The sequence below is a fragment of the Gymnoscopelus braueri genome (assembly GCF_963280865.1).
Source record: "Gymnoscopelus braueri genome assembly, chromosome: 8".
In the NCBI taxonomy this organism is placed as follows: Eukaryota; Metazoa; Chordata; class Actinopteri; order Myctophiformes; family Myctophidae; genus Gymnoscopelus; species Gymnoscopelus braueri.
Window position 1 is genome coordinate 47,290,217 of NC_137609.1, and position 11,938 is coordinate 47,302,154.

Consider the following 11,938-nt stretch of genomic DNA (forward strand, 5'->3'; position numbering starts at 1 on the left):
ATCTGTCGTTGGACGATGCAAAAACGTTGATCCACACTTTTGTTTTCTCTCGGCTTGATTACTGCAATGCACTTTACTCTGGCCTGCCAAAGAAAACAACTGACAGATTACAACTTGTTCAAAATGCGGCAGCCAGAGTTTTAACTAAAACTAAGATGAGAGAACATATTACTCCAGTTCTAGCTTCACTACACTGGCTCCCGGTTGAAAAAAAAATCTAGTTTATAAAGCTCTAAATGGTCTGGCACCTTCCTACGTTTATGACTGCCTGCCTAGATATGTTCCAAACCTTCCCCTCAGATCTTCAAGTGCTGACCTGCTCGAGGTGCCTACAATGACGCATGAAAAACACGGTGAAGCAGCATTCTGCTTCAACGGACCGACAGCGTGGAATAAACTCCCATTACACCTAAGACAGGCAGCCTCTGTCGATAGCTTTAAAGCACAGCTCAAGACCTACTTCTTCACTCTTGCTTTTAGTTGTTTTTTTGGTTGACTTTGTTGTTATCGATGTCCTCACTGTATTGCCTGATTGACTGCCTTTTGCTATTATTTTAATGTTGTTTTATGCTTTTCTTTTTTTGCTTTATTGTTAAATTAGTTGTAATTGTATTCTTGCTCTGTAGCCTAAAGCACTTTGAGCTGCATTTCATGTCATGAAAGGTGCTATACCATTAAAGTTTATTATTATTAGTATTATTATTGTACGCTGAAACAGCTCTCAAAGTCACTCTTTTAGCATGTAAACGGACACAAACAAAGCTGATCCACACAATATAGATCACTAAAACCAGTACTGTTTTTCTTTTTTTTTTTTTTTTATGTCAACTTCCTGCTGATTTTACTATTTGAAGATCGGGATCCGCGGGTCCAGTCCGGGTTTTCTTCTTAATAAAAATAGCAAAATCAACAGGAAGTTAACATCTGTATTAAAAAACAAACAGCACTGGGTTTGGTGATGTTCTATATTGTCTGAATCAGCTTCGTTTGCGTTCGTTTATGTGCTAAAAGAGTGACTAATCGATCATTTTAGGAGCAATAGCTTCAAAATGTCCTACAAATCTAGTAAATAAGCACTGGATATAGCACTGGATTATTTCAATAAGCTAAAAATACGGGGAAATGTTAAGAGGGAGAAACGGTATCCAACTCAATCAACTTTAACGTCATTCTCATTTATCGCCGGTCAGGACAAGAGTTTTCATGTACATGTAACAAATGAACAAATTAATTGATATAGCCTACTTTAACGTGCAGAATCCGAAACAGGCAGCACTGTGATTCTGCATTTCTGGTGTGTTGTGTCCAGTTTAGCAACAGTTGCTAAGCTAGCCTTGGACAATCACTTTCGGGGTGGGATTTAGCGAAGAGTCCATTGAACCAGGGACTCAATGCCAGGCATTAGAGCCCACGTGGTACATGCTCTAACCACTCTGTTATCGGGTCATCCTGCATTGTGATTATCAAGTGTGCTGTAAACTTCACAATGCAGCAAAGACATATAAAGGTTGATCCTGTCTCCTCCAGGTGGGGAAGTACCTGCGTATGTTCAGAGCGTCTCTGTACCAACACTACCCGCTCCTATGGAAGAGGCCGGCCTCAGTCCAGGAGTGGAGGAGGTTGAGGAAAACCATTGCTGGTTCATCAATTGGTGAGTTATGGAGCTTTGTTTTGTTTAGATGGTCGGTATTGGTCAATTTGACCATGCAAATAATAGGCTTTTGTATATCGGTCAACATTTAATGACTTTAAAAAAATATATAATTACATTAAGTATTTCTAATAATATATCGTGTGTGTGCGTGTGCGTGCGTGCGTACATATATATATATCAGTTATGTATTTTTGTCCATCTTATTAAAAAGACAGTGCCTCCATAAACAATTGCACCCACATAAACGGTTCATGAACCTCTGTGAACCCTTATTTGTCACAGACTTATACAGCTACAAGCATCAAAATGTTGTTGAAGCTTATTGTTTATTAATATCCCCATTAGCTTTTGCCATGACAAAAGCTTATCTTCCTGGAATATTGTCCCGCAGATTGTGCAACATATAACGAAAAAATATATGAAAGCAAGAAAATAAAATATAGAACTGAATGTGTGTGTGTGTGTATATATATATATATATATATATATATATATATATATAGCCGTATATATAAATTATATATATGTAGGCTATACATAGCGTGAGCAGCAGCATATCTCAAACAAGAACAAGTGATCAAGCATAGAGATCAAGCATACCGTTTTAGTTTTATGGCCATGTCCACATTCAGTGCTCTAGGATCTACAGTCTCTACACTGACAAAGGGGAAGCATTTGTGTCAAAGAACTATTGAGCTCCAATTGTCGCATCCTTGATTGACTCCTGGCAGAGCGCTAGAAGTGTTGTCTCCCGTTCGGGAGTCTGGGGTTTGAATCCTTGGTGGGACATTGAACTTATTGATTTCAGCTTTAACTAAGATCATACACAGTGGTATTACCAACTGCCTTAAGCAAAACATACCACCCTGTGTTATGAAACATTCTTCTTTCACGCTAGCGGACACAAAACGTCCAAGCATGGTCTGCTACATAGTCACTGAGTCACTGTTGAAGTGTTGATCAAGCTACACTGTTCTGTAAATGAAAAGGGTTAAATAGCACAGTGAACAGGTTAAGGGCTATTCTTCCATTATTGTAATGGAGAATGAATTGTGTGGAAAGAGACGAGTGAAAGTAGTGAGTGAAGCACTGAAACATTTTGAAGACGACTCAATGTAATTTTGAGCAGTGAAAAGTATCATGTTGCTGGCTTCCATTGAAAATGACTTGTAGCCTGTTGCTGTTGCTCATGTGAACACACCAGGACATAGAAAGATCCATGGTCACCATAACAACAAAACTGAACTTGTATTGTTGTGAACAGAAATGTTACATTAACCCACAATGATTATTTTTTCTTTCCTATTGACAATCTACAGCCCCTAGGGTTATGCTACTGAAGGCATCAGAATGTGAAGAGATCTTTGAGGGCAACGATGAGAAATACAAAGCAGTTTCCATCAGCACAGAACCTCCAGCGCACCTCAGGTAAGTTCTGCCTCCTTTGTAGTTTCTCCAAAGCCTGCAGTAGGGTGGCTATTAGAGCTGAGCGACAAAATCTACTATCACAGTATATTGGACAATATGCATCTATTGATATTGTGATAATATCATATTGTGACGATAATATACATATATAATATAACAGACCTACCAGCTGTTAGCTTGAATGGCCTATTGTTTCTATTTTTGAACATTTTGGAGAAAAAAGTATACAAGAAACACCAGAGCAGCATCTTTGTCATCCCCTAGGGGTCGCCAAAGATCATAGGGCCTTGTCCATGAGGCCTTGACTGTTTTGAGGTAGTTCATTTTTGGTCGAACATCATAACACATTTCTAAGCACTGTCTCTACAGAAATAGCACTGTTAAATGTAACCACATGAACCCTAGCGTCCCTATTCTAGGCATGTGGACATTTTGGTGAAAATAGCCGTTTGGCTATTCTTAGTGATTTTACATTACAGGGAAGTATATAGGGTTTAAGCGGTTATATGTCTGATAATTGTGCATGTTCGTGTGAATGTGTGTCGGCGCTGGGTTGGGAGGTTCTCAGCTTTTGTCAGATGTTAGAAGGGGGGCTCCAACGATAAAAGGTTGAGAATTGATGTACTTGAGGTCCTGGTATAGAGCCCTGGGGGACCCCGGTTAATTAAGTACAGTATATAGGTTGTACGTGTCTAGATTCTAAAGTGTGTATGTTAGAAGGAATTCTAAGTATGACTGTTCCATTTCTTCCTTAGCTTTGATGATCATGACCCTGCAGTGAACCATGAGAATCCCTCCCAAACAGAAGTGCTGCGCCCCATTCATCTAGACATGGAGACAGATGGACACAAACGTCCAGATGACTTCACAAGTGAGATGAACGGTATAAACAAACACTCAATATCACCGCTTCAACAAGTTTCACGACAATCAATTCATGTAGGCCAAATCAGATAGGGAGTTTCTAAAGCCTGATTTATACTGTAGTTGCGCGTCAGTTTTGTGTTCCGAAAACGTCTCTCCAAAGCCATTACACATCAAACTGACTTGTCCTGAACTATTACAGACTGCATCAGGAGATCAGGTTGGTAGAACTGTCATGATCATGACATTGACATATAGGTTTCTATATCTATGGGAAAAACCTGGTGTGCCTGGTGGTGAGCTGACAGTCAGCAGGTACTCTGTAACATGGAGATAGTTTGCTCATTGGAGCGATGGATCGGAGACGTCACTGAGAAACAACATTGATCGTAGAAAGAAACAGGAGGCCGGGCTGCTTCACGTGACGTGAGCACCAAAAATCATCTACCAATAAAAAAAAACACTGATCTGGTTGAAAGTGTAGAGCGTCATTTGATGCCTCACTCTAACTGCAGAGATAGATTGATTGAATACTTTATTAGACAGAAATGTAAACAGTACGAGGTACAGTCAGACATTTGGGCTAAAAGGATAACATAAAAAAAGTCCTGAGGACTTGTTTCCATTGTGGTCCTATGTATTCATTTCATCAACATAGCATAAAAATAACACCAAAATACATATAATCATCAAATATAAAACACTATATGTACAAAGTAGAAAAAGGAGGGGGGGGAAAATGTCATCAGTGACTGCCTTCTCCATTCTATGAGATAAGTGAGTTACCCCCCCCCCCCCCCCCTGTGGTCTCCTGGACGATGGATTTCCAGGCCTGTTGAGGGATGGTGTCAGGGCGTTCCACATTTTGGTGGAATAGTAGAAAGAGAATTTTCCCAAGATGGAAGAGGGACAGAGAGCCAGGAGACTATGTTTTAAATCCTGGCCCCGGGTCATCACATAAAGCCCCAGTGTCCTACCATGCACATTTTTATGGCTAACTCCACCATATTATGTTAGGCTACTTGTAATCTCTCAAGAACAGATTCATAGCTGCGCTTGAATCTGTCGGGAGCCGTGTTGAGAACAGTGGCTACAAGTGGGCGTGCCTTCAGATCAGGAAGCAGGCCGCGCTTTACCCAATCAAATGTAGTGGGCGGGATTTACATGTGTGCGGCTCGCTTCCCACTGGAAACAAACCGAAACACGTTTAACAATAGCGTCCTCGGAGCCGACAAAAACACGGAAAGTTAGTAACATTTTAACTTAGCTCTTTCATCATAGAATCAAGTGGGCTTATAACCAAAACGATCCATGTTCTTTGGGAGAAATGGTGTTAGTGTTCCGTGGAGAAATATTGTTAGTGGGAATGAAAACATAGGCGCACCACCGGAAGTGGAGGGCTGAAGGCATGTCCAAACCCCGGTTTCCAGTGAGCATGGCTCTAGTTAATTCCTCCGCACAGAGTCAAATGCAAAAGTGAAAAACAGCAGAGGGCGCTGTTTTTCCTTTTTATTTGACGATGGGTCCCGCGATTGGGCTACTTGTAAACTGCACTTTTGTTTTGTTTTGTTTTGTTGCACAATTATTCATTTGTTTGGCAAAGTACCTAAGTATATGAATTGAAATGACCATACCTTTCCATAATACACAGTATGTATTTTGAGAGGAGACGTTTTCTTGCTAAAACTTTGAAGCCTGATTTCTCAGAACTTCAGTTTTCAGAAACCCCTCTAATAACATGTAGTTACTAATGTAATAATTTGTACTTATTATCACCTGTAATAACCAGTAATAACATGTAGTTATTAACTGTTTGGTTCGTCTTGGCAAGAGATAACATATTTTGTACAACAAGAAAGAAAGAAGACATTGATTCACATTTTAGTAATCCAGTGGTTATTCCACCATCATGTTATTCTTCTGATCCTAGACCTCCTGCACGTGGTTGTGCATGAAGACAGGGTTTCTCCTGAACAGCAGAAGAGCCCCAGTCTGCACCAGGAGGAACCAGAGCCTCCACACATTAAAGGGAATCGGGAGGAGTTACTTCAAAGACCAGAGGAGCCTGATGGATCAGTGTTACAAGCAGGGAAAAGTATAGATGATGATGAAGAAGAAGTCATCTCTTCATACTGTTCTGTAATTGAAGTTGAAGCTGAATCTGACCCTGACACTGAAGTCACTGATGACAGTGATGAGTGGGAGGAGACCAGCACAGGTCAGACCAGCACAGGTCAGACCAGCACAGGTCAGTAACACACTTAAATCACACAAGACACAAAGGGCCCTGTCATGTGACCGGCGTTATGTGACACAATGCCACATAGCGCTGAGCGCAAAACGCATTCCGTATTGTCCCACTGACGCAGTTGTTAAATTCACACCGTAGCAAATTTTGTGCGTGGAGGTGATTTAGTCTTAAAATGAGGTGTGGTCTGGCACGATCACGGCACAATGCTATTTTCCCCACAGACTTTGCACTTAAAGTTAAGACCTGTTCTGAGCTGGTCTTACCAGCTGGGTGCAGTGAGGCACAGGTGTTTCATCACTATCTACACAGCGCAATGACACTCAACGCATTGCAGGTCACCATCAAAGGGCAGATGACGATTTTGATGACCGTTTTGGACACCTCATTTCAATATTTCGCTGAGAAGAAAACTTCTGTTTCCTTCGCGTCTCCTGATGTTATATTATATTGCATTTTTAATGCTGTTCCCATAGATTTTAAGCTTGTGTTCTTTCCCATCATGCACAAGGACATTGGTTTTGTCAGGGGCTCACACATTCTGGCCATATAATGTGCCCTGTAGATAGTCAAATTGCCATGGACACACCCTTATGTTGCCATAGCGCAAAGTTCAGCCGTTAAAATAGGGCCCTCACTGTGGACTGTGTAAAGAAAATTAAGTTGCCAATCACACACAACTGATTTCACAACATAATCCAAGTGATGACATGCAATTATTAAACCTAACGTAAGGATGTCATATATCCAAAACTTTTCTCTTTCCCAGGTAATAGATCTTATTCATCTCCATCTGTGAGCCCTGTGACATCTAACAGTCCTGCCTCCAAGTCACAACACCCACAAAGAGATGAACCTTCCACTTCTCTTCTGGCTAATATGAATCCAGCAGCGGTTGTCCTTCACAAACTCCCTCTGAACATGGTTCACCAGGCTCTCCATCCACCAGCACCCCTGCAGCAATGCAGCAGTGATGAGGAGGAGAATGTTAATCATTCTGACATGTGGTGGAAACCAAAAGACGACAGGGGCAACGACTCTGACTCTGATTGGTCGTACTCAAAGTCTCGGTCAAACAATAAGAGAAAGAAGCAGAAGAAAGGCAGAGAACTCAACAAAGATGTCACTTCAACGACGCAGACCTCACAAGCCAACACCAACGGTAACTAACTGAGAGCTGTGGTAATAGAAAAAAACACGGCCCCCTCACACATTAGAAGGCCAATATTAGTCACCAGAACCAGGAATGTGTGTTTTCAATGAATCTAACGTAGTTACAATGGGTTCATATAGGGAGGGGGCATGTCTGATAACATTAATATCAAATATCTAAATATTAAATCAAGCAACTTAAAAATGTTCTGGGTTTAACACAAAAGCCTGACTAGACATTAAATTGAATCCAGAACAGTTTCAACGTGAAATACCCCTTTAAACAGACCAGGTTCGTTGCATTTAAAGGTAGGGTAAGTGATTAGCCCTGAAACATGACTGTCATACCATGACAGTCATGGTGCCGAGTCCCCCTGGTCTAAAGTTGTGTTCGATTTTTTCACATTGCCATCTCTCACATAAACATAAACGTTCAGATTTCAAATATAAAGTGCTTACCACCGAGCCACGGATGTTACAAGGCGATGCGGACCGCGATGAGTACCCGTATCTCCCGTATTGTTCAATAAAAAGCATTTTAATCCCATCGCCGGCCTTTTTTTTTTTTTTTTTTTTGTGTGTAATGTATCAGAGTGCAATACACCTCCCAACCATTAGTGTCGCATGGTTGAAAGTATCGGAGACAATTTGGAGAAAATGGCCGGCGATGGGATTAAAATGCTTTTTATTGAACAATACGGGAGATACGGGTACTCATCGCGGTCCGCATCGCCTTGTAACATCCGTGGCTCGGTGGTAAGCACTTTATATTTGAAATCTGAACGTTTATGTTTATGTGAGAGATGGCAATGTGAAAAAATCGAACACAACTTTAGACCAGGGGGACTCGGCACCATGACGCTTGTATACAAGCGTCATGTGAACCATGGCTAGGTAAGTGATATGTTTTGGTTAATACAAGAACAACAACATTGCTAGAAGGTTTAATTCTATATTATATATTCTAATATTGATATATAGTGTTTGTTCAGTCACAGGGGTCTCCCCAGCTTTTTTATAAACAGAAAATAGATATTCAGCCAATCAGGAGAGAGTACCCATTTACCAGCTTCACTTGTATAGTGTTCCAGTTCCAATTGTGTGTGCTCACTTATTTGTGTCATCACTTCCAATTTCACTTGTTTTATCTGTGTCATGACTGAGTTCTCTATCCTGATTGGATACAATTGGTATCCCGACCTGAACATTTATTTTCTGTTGAATAAAGAGCTGGAGAGACATGGAGACTCCTGTTACTGAATAAACACTCTATAGCAATTTATTTAACACTTATTTTTAACAAATAAAATCACTTACCCTACCTTTTAATAAATTAAAATAAATACTACAACAAACTGAATTAGTTCAAATAAAAAAATACTATTAGAAAAATAAATCAGTTCAGCAACATGGTTTGGAGCTTTTTGTCCTGAAAGGCCCCCAGAAGGCTAGAAACAATACATGTTATACAAATGATCAGGTTAAAGATGGGATCTTTGAACCGCTCACACGATAATCTTGCCAGCTAATCACTCCCAATCAGCCTCGGACGGGGTCCAGTCCTTACTCAAAATCACCCTGATTATCCTGCAGTGTTAAGGTCCTTACACACCGGGGCGATTTTTTTCATGCGAATAATACGGTTTTTTTTAAAAACCTTATAAAGTCAATGCAAGCTGTAAACCACCTTTATCCTAGCTTTAGCGAATAGACTATAGAGTAGAGAAGCCAAGATGAAATGCTTCCCTTTAAATGGCCTACTCTAATCTGATTTTGACCTGGAACAAATCATTATAAGAATGTTTTGTCCATTATTTTCATGTCATTATAATGATCTGTTGCATAGATGATGGAGTGTTTACAAGTTCTCTCTCTCTCTCTCTCTCTCTCTCTCTCTCTCTCTCTCTCTCTCTCTCTCTTCAGAGTCTTCCCAGAGTCCGACCTTCTCTTGTTCTTACTCTGAGTGTCCATACGGCTTCATAGCTCAGGTCTTCCTCGACAGACACATCAAGAGATGCCACAGCGACCTCTACTGGCAAATGCTGAGGAATGGACAGATCGCCCCAGTACCCTTTCAGCAAATCACCTACTCTATAACCAGCCAGAAACAAGGAGACACAGACGCGCTGGAATCTTACAGTCATACACCAGAAGTAAAGACTAACACAGACTCCCTGAATCACACAGGAAAGAAAGCCAGCATCTGTGATCGGTGTGGCAAGAGTTGCATTAACCCAAGTGCGTTGAAGGCACACCTCCGTGTCCACACTGGAGAAAGACCTTTCCGCTGTAAACAATGTGAAAAGTGTTTCAGTTCGTCAGGTGGCCTGTGCAGACACCTGCGTATTCACACTGGAGAAAAACCATACCACTGTAAACACTGTGTGAAGAGTTTCATTGAGTCAGGTGCTCTGAAGAAACATCAACGTGTCCACACTGGAGAAAAACCTTACCATTGTAATCAGTGTGACAAGAGTTTTGGTCACGGAAGATCTGTGAAGACACACCGTTGTGACCAGACTGTAAAGAAAATCATTTAGACTGTAAACATTGTGACAGAGTGTCGGAGAGAGAAAACTGATGATCCGGGCACTTGGGAGTAAAACTGAGGAAAAGCCTTTATTAAAATAATGTTACTGCCAACATGTTTCGACCTCGGAAGGTCTATAAGGCAGTTGCCTTATTAATAAAGGTTTCTACTCCGTTTTACTCCTGAGTGCCCGGATAGTCTGCTTTATCCTCAAGCCATATTGTTGCTGTCGGGTGGAAACCTTGTATGTCCAAAACCGTTCCATTTTTTATTATTATTATTCAAAACATTTTAAAATAGTGAAATTAGCGTTCATCGTGATGAGTTGTGATTTTGTAGTTCACTATATGGTATGGGACATGGCGGGTGTTTGTGCAACAAGGAAATGTAAATCCACAAAATATGAATCCACATCAGGTAAATTCATGTATGGTAAATCCACTGCTGCAAGTCAATCACTATGAATTGAGTACATAAGGACCCCATTTGAAACAAGCCGTTAGGCTTTCATGGGCTTTTTAATCCTATTTAGTTGTATATTTAAACTGTACTTTCATGTGCTTTTTTTTCTGCAAACTTCTAAATAAAGTATCAATCAATCAATCAATCAATCAATCATGTGTGGAACTGAACTCATACATGTAGTTCCATAGTCTGACAAATGAACCCCAACACATAAGGCGCGATAAGGGCAAACCACTCGCACATTTTCTTCTTTTGTCCCTTTCTGAATTCTTTTTGGAAGCCAATTACAGAAGACATTATTAAGATTTTTTATTTGAAAAGAACACTCAGCCCTGTAAACATTATTTTTGGGAAATTACTGTTAGAACTAACGCAAGAAATAGAGAAATACACATATAGAATCCTTAGAACCGCAGCCCTAAAGCAGGTAACTAGGACCTGGCAAACGCCTTCAAGTCCACTGCCCAACAAAATGGAAAGAAACAGTACAGGAAATATTTGAAATGGAGAGAATAATGTTTCGAATTAGAAACAATGAGCCCTCAGGCTTTAATAGAAGATGGAGTAAATGGACAAATTATGGGGCCGCTTGACTTAGTTTTTGGAATGAGTGAGACCCAGCACCGATTCCACATCGAAATTTCAGGCTATGATCTTTTATTTAAATTATATAAAAAATTAAAAAATAAAGATTTATGAAAAAGGCAGTCAGTTCTTCGAGAACTGACATAAAAGCAGAGACAGCCAACGTGTTGGCAACATAAGAGGACACCCAGCTTGGTAAACCCTCCCTCCGGAAATCTCATTTGTAATTTATTTCCTGAAATCAAATGAAAATGAGATTTTCCGGAGGGAGGGGCTTTACCAGGCTAGAGGACCCCCCCCCCCCCCCTCTAATTTTTATTTTAATTTGTTAAGTTAGCATTATTTAATATCACTATTATTATAACAGGTATTAGTATTGGGATATTTTGCATTGATTGACATGTGTAATAATTATTCTTTTCTATTACTATTACTTTTTGGTTACTGTATTTTATTTTAACACTGGGTGTAAAAAATAAAAAAATAAGAAAATAATTGCAATAAGACATGACATGGAATGCAAATATAAAATGTAAACATGAATATCTTGCAATAAAAGTATTAAAAAAAAAACACACATAAGGTAAGGGGTGACATTAACCAGTGTGATCTTATCTAGAGCCCTCCTACTGTATCGGATTAATTTGCAAATACGCATGAATGCAAAGTTTCTGTATCCGCCCTAGAAGACCCAGACCGGATCAGCAACCAGCAAAGCAAAAAGATCCCAGTCTACAATTTAGGTAAAGAATAATTTAAATAAGATTATTATTATTATTATTGTTATTATTATTTGTGCAACACAATGCTTAGCAAAATATAACTCAGGAATAATTGCTGAAAACTAAGAAAAGAAGAAGCAGTGGCTTCTGAATTTAAAATGAAATTGTATTTCATTATGAAATACAATGAAGTATTATTACTATTCATAGTATTATCAAGTAGTATCATTAATTATCAGTATTAATTACATGTATTTATTTATCTGATCTAGCAAGCTCATACTACATAC

At 39.7% G+C, this 11,938-nt stretch overlaps 1 protein-coding gene across 1 annotated transcript in view; it reads right to left on the reverse strand.

Annotated features, from left to right (window-relative positions):
• Window positions 1–11,938, reverse strand: part of gemin5 (gem (nuclear organelle) associated protein 5) — an 851,612-nt gene that overhangs the window by 694,910 nt on the left and 144,764 nt on the right. The window lies entirely within an intron of this gene.